Source organism: Dipodomys ordii, unplaced genomic scaffold (genome assembly GCF_000151885.1).
Source record: "Dipodomys ordii isolate 6190 unplaced genomic scaffold, Dord_2.0 Scaffold22, whole genome shotgun sequence".
Lineage (NCBI taxonomy): Eukaryota > Metazoa > Chordata > Mammalia > Rodentia > Heteromyidae > Dipodomys > Dipodomys ordii.
The window spans coordinates 2,978,443-2,987,000 of NW_012267238.1; the positions used below are offsets into that span (position 1 = coordinate 2,978,443).

General features: G+C 42.8%; 1 pseudogene across 1 annotated transcript in view; it reads right to left on the reverse strand.

Moving 5' to 3' along the window:
• Positions 1 to 605, reverse strand: part of LOC105983971 — a 7,831-nt pseudogene extending 7,226 nt beyond the window's left edge. The window contains exon 1 of the transcript XR_001174972.1: positions 104 to 605. The product of XR_001174972.1 is annotated as a COP9 signalosome complex subunit 8-like (transcript). The remainder of the gene's footprint in view (positions 1 to 103) is intronic.
• Between the last annotated feature and the right edge of the window lie 7,953 nt (positions 606 to 8,558).

The following is an 8,558-nucleotide window of genomic DNA, read 5'->3' on the forward strand; positions in this document are numbered from 1 at the left end:
GGTCTTTCCTGCCCGGGCTGGCTTTGAACCGCGATCCTCAGATCTCAGCCTCCTGAGTAGCTAGGATTACAGGCGTGAGCCACCAGCGCCCGGCTGGCAGCACCATTCTTGTGGTAGAGTCAGCTTGCCATCCTTGTTCCAATATTCCTTTCACAGCCTCCTCGACAGGAAGCCCAACAAAGGCAGCAAAGTCATCCGCAATGATGGAGGTATAGGCCTGCGAGACCAGCGCGAAGGCGCGTCTCCTTGTGGCTTCTCTAAGTGCTTCCATGATTGGCTGGACAGTCTCAGACCACTGGTGGGCGTTGATGGTCGTATAGATCCCAGGGAAATCTCTTCGCCAGATTCTTTGTCCTATTGACCAAATACCCCCCAGTTCTGAATTTGCAGATTTTATAGCAGGTGGAATCCTTTTCCAAAGGTACCTTGCATTATTCATGTCATTATGAGCAAATATAAAGCTAGAAGCTGACCATATACGGGGGGGGGGGGGAGGAGGAAGTACCAATTCCTCCAGGGACCTCAAGCTCCTGGTTCTCGCACTGATCCAGCAACTTTTTTAAACTGAAGGCACTTTCTGCCATCACCGCCACTGGCATCTTCCTGGCCAGACTCGCTGCTGCGCTTCCCTGATGGCCAGACCCCCAGCTGTCCCTTCCCTGAGAGACTCTTATCTCCAATTAACCACCAGAAAACAAGAAGTGGTGCTGTGGATCAAAGTGGTAGAGTGCTAGCCTTGAGCAAAAAGAGCTCAGGGAACAGTGCCTAGATCTTGAGTTCAACAAAAGAAAAAGAAAGGAAGGAAGGAAGGAAGGAAGGAAGGAAGGAAGGAAAAACTAAAGTGAAAGGACTAATGTTGTAATGCAAATAGATTGGAAGAGTGCCTGCCTAGCAGTCAAGAAGACCTCAGTTCAAACATCAGTACCACATTAAAAAAAAAAGGAGTAGTATAAGAAGGAAAATTTGGGGCTGGGAAGGTGTCTCAGTGGTAGAGCACTTGCCTTGCATGCATGAGGCCCTGGGTTCGATTCCTCAGCACCACATAAGCAGGAAAAAAAAGCCGGAAGTGGCACTGTGGCTCAAGTGGTAGAGCGCTAGCCTTGAGCTGAAGAGCTGAGGGACAGCGCCCAGGCCCAGAGTTCAGCCCCCACGACTGGCCCAAAAAAAAAAGGAAAATTTATACTTAATATTTTTTCATCATCCGTTACAAATGTTCCCAGAGGTAGCAGAGTAATAGCTTCCTGTTTTACCCTCTGTACTCAGAATGGCACTTGGCACATAGTAGATACATAGTGATCACTTGTTGGACAAATGAATAAATAAATAAATGGGTGAATAAACGAACATGGCTCATACTGATGAATAAATGATATAAACTATGAAACCTTTGAAGAACACCTAGCACCAGTAGGCACATGTTACACGTTACTTCCTTTCCTTACAAAGTGAACCAAATTATTTCATGTAAGTTTCACAATGGCCCTCTAAGCAAGAATCATTTTTTTTTTTTTTTTGGTCCAGTCATGGGGCCTGAACTCTGGGCCTGGGCGCTGTCCCTCAGCTCTTCAGCTCAAGGTTAGCACTCTACCACTTGAGCCACAGCGCCACTTCCGGCTTTTTTTTCCTGCTTATGTGGTGCTGAGGAATCGAACCCAGGGCCTCATGCATGCAAGGCAAGCGCTCTACCACTGAGCCACCTTCCCAACCCCATGAGCAAGAATCTTATCAGTGTTCTTGCCCATGTAATTGTAACCCCTCTGTACAGTATTTTCACAATAAAAATTTTTTAAACAAGAAAAAGAAAAAAAAGAATCTTATCAGTGTTGATGATTCATTCATTTATTCAACAAATATTTCACAAGTACCTACAATATACCAAATATTGGTCAATATAATTGGAAAGAAATAATCAAAAGTCAAAGATGCTACCCTTGAGCTTAATGGTGGGAGGTAGATAATAAACACATATATAGATGTTATAAAATGTAAATTATATAGCATGTTGAAAGGTTATGGAAAAACCTGGAGCAGGAAGAAGGGAGGGCAGAAAGGTTGCAGTTTTAAATAGGATAGTCATGGGAACCTCAGGAATGGCACCTCAAAGACAGCATTTAAGCAAATATTAGAAGGAGGTGCGGGAGCTAGCCAATAGTGAAGGGCTTTCCTGAGAGTGGGACTAATTCCTAAAAAGCCACGAATGCCCCTGAAAGGACGCCCATGTCTGGGGTGGAATGGACCCAGATCCCAGAGATCCTGTAAGGCACGGAGCCGATAGGAAGCCACGGTGAGATTTGAGTACAAGAACCAATCTGACTGCCATTTTGGAAAGCAAGTCCAGCTTCAGGCAAAGACAGAACCCTTGAGAGCAGGGAAGAGCTGTTGCTGAAATCCAGGTAAGTCGTGCGGGGCTGGGGCCAGGAGGCAGCAATGGAGATGAGAATGCCAGGTGTATGCTGAAGGAGGTGCCAAGCAGCCTCCTGCTGGAGCAGATGGGAAATGAAGTGAAGAAGGGAAGAATCAGAGGATGCCTGCAAGGTTTTGTAGACAGTGCACCCAGAGTCTAGAAAAAGTCAAGTGGGCAGTGGCAGGGCTGGTCCAGTGGGTGAGGTGGAGGATGGAGGATGAGGCCAGATGGTTCAAAAACATTTCCTGGGAGAGGCCTGGGTAGAGTGGGGGAAGGGCACTGCCCCAGCCAGTCATCAGCCAGACCCAGGACATCTGGACATTTATTTGATTAATGTTTATTTTTCCTCTTCCCCTGAATTCCCTTAGGATGAACCTTTAATTGGGGCCATTTGTCCTAAGACTAGGGACTGAGCTGAGCAGACGCCACATCATTCGCTTAGAATTAAGTAGATTAGGAAATGACCCTCTGCCAGAGAAAGCAGAGAAGCTGAGCTCTGGTCTCATGGGGTGTTTAGGGCTTCAGAGTCCAAACCCCTCACCTTCCTGTGCCACCCCTTTGTCTGTAGAGCCCCCTTCCCTCTTCCCTGTCTTCCTTCCTCCTTCTCTGCCCTTCCCCTTCCTGCCCCTCCTCCTCCTCCTCCCAGAAGTTCTGATTAGTCAATGCTTACATTTTCATGATGTCCAAAGTATTATCCCAGCAACATCTTATAGCCTCTGTGATTATATTTTCTTCTTCCATACATGCTTACTTTTTAAAAAATGAACCATTATTTAAGAGGGATCATTTCTAAAGACCAAAGAAAACCATGAAGAAGTTTTAAGCAATATTTATAGTCATATAATGGGTAATGACATTAGTTGTTTGTGGTTTGAAACTAGCACATATAGTAGGATAAACATAGGTATTCATATAAATGTTTTTGAAAATCAAGATTTTCTTCCTTTTTTTCCTTTTCTTTTCTTTTTTTCTTTTGGTAATAATAGGCTTGAACCCAGGGCCTTGCAATCCACTTGTTTGCTTGGCTGGTGTTCAACCCCTTGAGCCACAATTCCAGCCCTGTATTTTGCTGTTTATTTTTGAGACAGAATCTCCAAGATGTTTTTCAAGACAGCACTCAGTTTGAAAACCAAGATTTTCAGCAGAAAAGAGATACAAATAAAAAACTAGATATTAAGGAGGGTTGGGAATGTGGCTTAGTGGAAGAGTGCTTGCCTAACATGCATGAAGCCCTGGGTTCAATTCCTCAGTACCATATAAATGGAAAAACCTAAAAGTGACACTGTGGCTCAAGTGTAGAGCACTAGCCTTGAGTAAAAAGAAGCTCAAGGACAGTGCCCAGGCCTTAAGTTCAAGCCCCAGGACTAGCAAAACAAACAAACAAAAAAGATATTTAGGAAAACTACTGCAATTTTAAATTGGAAATGTGATGTAGTCTTCTCTTGAATAAAAAATTATTTCTAGTTTTCTAAGTTTGAGGCAAGAAATATGTGGGATAGGCCCAGAACATTTTAATCATATTAAAAAAACAAGTGTCAGTACTACTAATGTGTTTATAGGAGCCAATTTAAAAGAACTTAACTAACTATAGATAAAGTATTTTTAAATTGTTATTATAAAGGTGATGTACAGAGGGTTACAGTTACATAAGTCAGGTAAAGAGTACATTCTTATTTGACAATGTCACCTCTTCTTTTGCTAGATGCAGTATTTTGACTATCCAAAAACAAAAAACTGAAGTCAAGCACTGGTGGCTCATGCCTGTAATCCTAGGTGCTCAGGAGGCTGAGATCTGAAGGTCGCAGTTGGAATCCAGCCCAGGCAGGAAACTCCTGTGAGATGCTTATCTCCAATTAATTACCATAAAGCTGGAAGTAAAGCTGTGGTTCAAATGGTAGAGTTCCCCTTGAGCAAAAAATCCTCAGAGATAGTGCTCAAGCATCTAGTTCAAGCCTCAGGACCAGCATGCACATGTACACACACACACACACACACACACACACACACACACACTTTGGAGCATTCAGTGCTGAGGCTCATACCTATAATCCTCTTCTTCCACAGGCAGGAATCAGAAGGCTCACAATTTGAGGCCAACCCTGGCCAAAAAATAAAAAATAAAAAGTTTGTGAAGCCCCATCTCAATCAATAAATAGCTGGGTAAAATGGTGTGTGCCTATCATCCAGCAACAGAGGAAGCACAAACAGAAGAATGACACTCCAAGCAGACCAGGCTTAAATGTGACTGTACTTGAGAAATGAAGAAAGCAGAAAAAACTGAGTATGTGACGCATGTACCTGAAAAAACTTACCTAGGAAGAGCAAGGCTCTGAGTTCAAACCTTAGTACCACCAAAAACAAAATTAGACTGGGGGCAAGGGTCTAGTAGTAGAGTGCTTATATAAGTAAAAGGCCCTGAATTTTATACTCAGTACCACAAAACAATCATCATCATTATCATCATCATTAGCAGCAGCAGCAGCAGGACTCATTATGTAGCCCAGGAACTTGCCATATTCCTGCTTCAACCTCCAACGCACTGAGATTACTGTTGTGTGCTATGACATCTAGTATGAGAAGTTCTAGATAGAAGAATTCAAGCAATAAATGAAGAGGGATGATAGAAGTAAGCATTATTTTGTCCACTCTAATAAAGTAACATATCCTGGCTTGGTTTGTCTATTATGTAGCAACTACCATAGTGGTTTAAGCATTTGAAATTTGGCTCATATGAATTAAGATGTGTTATAAGTATAAAACACCAATTAACTTTGAAGACAGTACAAAATAATTGTAAAATATCTCAATTTTAGCTGGGTGCTGTAGTTTACGCCTGTAACCTAGCTATTTGAGAGATGGAGATCACAGAGTAGTGGTTCAAGACCAACCTGGGCATAAAAGTTCGTTAAGACTCTTTTTTTTTTTTCATTTTTATAGTCCAGCAGTCTTTTATTTTTTAACATCTCTTAGGCCATGAATTCATAGGGAATAGGTTCCAATAGATCAGGTTCCTTTCCGTTGGTTCTCACAAAATGTGCTTCTCTGGGTAGAGCTGGCTGGTGCTTCAGTTGAACCCAAGTTCCTTTCTCTTTGGCTTCCTTCTTTTTCTGGTCACTTTCTTTCATTCGTTTCAGGAAGCTATCTTGGCTCTTAAAGTGTTTAATATACTCAATTCGCACATTAATCCTCTTGGCAAGGATCTTGCTCTTAACTTGCTTGTTCACAACAATGCCAACAGCATGCTGGGTAACATTATAGACCCTTCCAGTTTTGCCATGATAACATTTGTGGGGCATTCCTTTTTGAACAGTACCCATTCCCTTGATGTCTACAATACCACCCTTCTTGTAGATTCTCATGTACGTGGCCAAAGGAACAACTCCATTGTTTCCGCAAGGGTCTAGAGAACATGTACCTAGTACCTCTCCTCTTTCCCTTTGTGTTCGTCATTTTGGCAAATTACTGGAAGATGGTGGTTCCAGCAAAAGGAAAAGCCATTAAGACTCTTTTTAAACCAGTGGCTAGAAAAGATGGTACATGCCTACCATCCCCAGCAATGCAGAGTAGCTCAAGTAGGAAGATCACAGTCCAAGTCAACAGGGGTATAAACCTAGACCTTACCTCAAAAATAACTAAGACACAAAGGGTCTGGAAAGGTGGGCACTAGTGGCTCACATCTATAATCCTAGATACTCAGGAGGTTGAGATTGAGGATTGTAGTTCAAAGCCAACCCCAAGCAGGAAAGTCAGTGAGAAGTGGAGCTGTGGCTTAATTGTTAGAGTTGAAAACAACAGCTCAAGGACAGCATCCAGACCCTGATTTCAATCCCCAGGACGGGCACACAAACAAAGGGTCTGGAGGCATGACTCAAATGGTATAGCACCTGCCTAGCAAGTACGAGGCCATGAGTTTGATCCCTAATACTGCAGAAAGAAAAAAGATCACAGATTTGACATCTTTCAGCATTTTCTCTCTGTTTTCTGCTTACAATGATGAGAGCAGCTCTCCTGTCATGACGGACTGAAATCATGAACTAAGATCAATCATTCCTCCCTTTCAAAAAATTGTCAATTTTGAGTTTTGAATACAGATTACCTATTGCAATTATAATACTTTGGATAGACTGGATTAAATAAAATATATTAGTAAAATTAATTCCACTCATTTCAGATTCTTTTGTAATGTGCTTTCTTGAAAATTTGAAATCATACATGTGCTTTTCATTATATTTCTTTTGTTTTGTCAGTGAAATCAAAGCCATGGTCCCATCTCTTCTCGGTACTACTAAGATACAAAGCCCAAACTCTCTAAATGTCCACAGGCCATTGTGAAAGGAAACAGGAAATGGGAAAACAGAAGAGACAAAACCACTTCCTTCCCCTGTCCGCCATGGACCTAGCACTGTGGGAATCATCAGATTTACTACAGACAATAAAGGAGATGTATTGCAGGGCGGGGGGAATAGAGCTTCCTAAGTTGGATGCCTGGTGAAATGATCTCTCAGGACCTGGATTTATCCTATCTGTGTTAGGCATTGCCATCATGTCCGGGTATTTGCTTTGATACTCTTCCCAGATTTCATTGCTCTATTTTGACCCTAAATGAAGATGGCTTTTTTTTGGGGGGGGGAAGGTCTGGTCGTGGGGTCTGAACTCTGGGCCTGGGCGCTGTCCCTCAGCTCTTCAGCCCAAGGCTAGCGCTCTACCACTTGAGCCACAGCGCCACTTCTGGCTTGTTTCTTTTTGCTTATGTGGTGCTGAGGAATCGAACCCAGGGCCTCTGGCACGCAAGGCAAGCGCTCTACCACTGAGCCACCTTCCCAGCCCCAAAGATGGCTTTTGTATCAAAGAACATTATCTCCCCTGGCAGGTGTACAACTTAGCTGAGGCTCTTTATTAATTTTCTAAATAATAGGTGTTGATGTTCATAGCCTGTGATTGCTTTGTGGCCACCTATTATCCACCATTATGTGAGGCCACCCCACTTCATCAGGGAGAGGAGAGGGAAAGGGAGTAGAGGGAGAGAGAGAGCCACACATGGCCCAGGCTGACCTGCAGTGATGACATCACCCAACTATTATCTGCATGACGGCCACCTACTGGTCTTCTATCTCTTGTGCCAGTACCTGTCAATTGAGTAGTAGGGTTTTGTTTTTTTTAATCGTCGGTTATGGGGCTTGAACTCTGGGCCTGGGCACTGTCCCTCAGCTCTTCAGCTCAAGGCTAGCACTCTATCACTTGAGCCACAGAGCCGCTTCCAATTTTCTTGGTGGTTTGTTGGAGATAAGACTCTCACAGACTTTCCTGCTCTGGCTGGCTTTGAACTGCAACCCTCAGATCTCAGCCTCCTATGTAGCTAGGATTATAGGCATGAGCCACTGGCACCTGTCTAGAGTAGTGGTTTTTACTGTGGAGATCATGCTATCCCAGGTCCCAGTCTTCATTTCTTTTACTTTCATTTAGTCAGCTTACCACTAACCTTTTAGCACCTGCAGCTCTGTCTCATTTCTCTTTTCTTTGAATCTGTAAAGTTCATGTATTTCAGACATACTTTTTCCAGGATGTTTAAGGAAATATTTGCTATTTGTGATTTCAAAATAGGGTTTATGCTGAACTTCTGTTTTAAAGCCCAAGGAACAAGAATTATGAACATCTGTTATAGATAATTCTATATGTCAACTTGACTGGATTAATGGGTGTTGGAGAGCTAGCAAAACATTCTGTGGTGTGTGTGTGTATGTGTGTATGTGTGTGTGTTTCTGAAAGACACCAACATTTAAATTGTTGGACTGAGTGGCGTAGATGGTCCACCTCAATGTGAGTGAGCATCAGCCAATCCATTGAGTGCCTGAGTACAACAAAAAGGCAGAGGAAGGAGACATTCTCTCTTTCTCTGGGCTAGATATACACATTCTCTGGTGAATTATGCCTGTAATCCTGGGTACTCAGGAGGATGAGATCTGAGGATCTTGGTTTAAAGCCAGCCAAGTAGACAAATGCAAGAGACTCTTCTCCAACTAACCAACAAAAGGCCAGAAGTAGAGATAAGCTCAAATGGTAGAATAGCAGCCTAAAACTAAGCAATATGCATATACTCTATCTATATCTTAAAAGTTATGTGACTTTCTTCCTTCATGGGCACACAAAAATCTGT